The sequence below is a fragment of the Enoplosus armatus genome, chromosome 2 (assembly GCF_043641665.1).
Source record: "Enoplosus armatus isolate fEnoArm2 chromosome 2, fEnoArm2.hap1, whole genome shotgun sequence".
Classification (NCBI taxonomy): Eukaryota; Metazoa; Chordata; class Actinopteri; order Centrarchiformes; family Enoplosidae; genus Enoplosus; species Enoplosus armatus.
The window spans coordinates 18,455,083-18,456,474 of record NC_092181.1 but is presented as its reverse complement, the minus strand read 5'-3'; the positions used below and the strand labels follow the sequence as shown (position 1 = coordinate 18,456,474).

Here is a 1,392-nt window from a genome sequence, read left to right as displayed (position 1 = left end):
CTATGGTGGCTGGATGCCCAATGCTCCCTCCTCTTTGCAACTTCCTCCACCAACCACAAAGGGGAAAACAAGTGGACACGATGCTGCAGACGTTACCTGACGTCAACACAACGGTTTATGGAATGTCCACCTTGTGGCTACTCAGCTGGCAGTCCTCTGATTTCGTAAGTGCCCAAGACTTAATATTAATATTAATATTACACAAATAGCATTCCTATAATAACATTTAAATGTTTGTGGGAATTGTTTTTTTTTAAATGTATCATTGATCTCATCAGGTCCCTCTTGGCAACTACCCAGAGGACCATTTCAGTAAGAAGATTCCCCGCAAGTCAGAAACAGGAGTCTGGATGTCCCATACACATACCTGGATCCCATGGAAGTAGAAAATAGTGTGGCAGTTTGAATATCAGAGGGTGTGACCTCCTTAGTTGTTGGCCAAATTCAGCTTCATATTAACAAAAGTGAGAAAGGGAGGAACTGCATGTTTTGTTTTTAACTGATACTGTTGCGGAAAGAAACTACTTCATATGATCATTACATGTTTATCTGTGATTTTTATACAGTCTTCTTGATTAAACTGTGGTGAAAATGTACTGTTTTAAATCATAAAACACATCTTAAATCTCATCACATCACATCATCTTAGTTCTTCATTGAATACATAGAGCATCTAATCAAATCAAATTACTGTGTTGCATTTTGAGTGTAAACTGCCTTATGAATTATTGTCGTAATGAATTATAAAAAAGTTTAGGGACCTATGTTTTGTTAGATTTACTATATGCTGTGTAATGTATCTGTATGTTAGAAAAATAGGCAATAACTGAAAGGAAGACGAAACCTCTGAGTGAACTGTGTGTCCATTTCATCTCATATGAAAACAAGTACTTATCATTAAGAACATAATATTCTTAATTCTGAAAAAGAAAGGAGGTTCCTGTCACCAGAGAAAGAGATCTTGCTTCCCAGTTGTTTCTGTAAAACACCTTTCCTTGTTTTTCTCTCTGTATTAAAACTCTGCATTTTCTTAGCCTCAGAGAGAAGCTGCACTTTCAGCTCTGAGGTGTGTTCCTCCCATGCCGCATGAAATACAGAACTGCTTCATAGCATCTATATTGGGTGTTTTTTCTCTCTAAAGAAAAAGAATTTCCCTCACAATTACAAATGTAAAATGCAAAATGTTAAGCTGTTGCATTGGGAAGTTTCTTGTACACATGAACTTCATGCACTATAGAAATGAAAACAAACACGCATTTGAATATAAAATGAATGTGGCAGATTTGCTTTTGATTTAATAATCACAGCAAAACCTTCATTAGACACAGAGCCAAACGCATTTGATTGAGCATATTTATAGACATTCGGCCTTATCTTGTTGTGTTGTAGTGT

The 1,392-nt window shown here is 36.4% G+C and overlaps 1 long non-coding RNA gene across 1 annotated transcript; it reads left to right on the top strand.

Annotated features, from left to right (window-relative positions):
* LOC139302108 (uncharacterized) lies at nucleotides 1-593 on the top strand. Its single transcript, XR_011598901.1, has 2 exons — nucleotides 1-164; nucleotides 279-593. It is a non-coding gene; the product is annotated as an uncharacterized lncRNA (long non-coding RNA).
* Nucleotides 594-1,392: the final 799 nt, after the last annotated feature.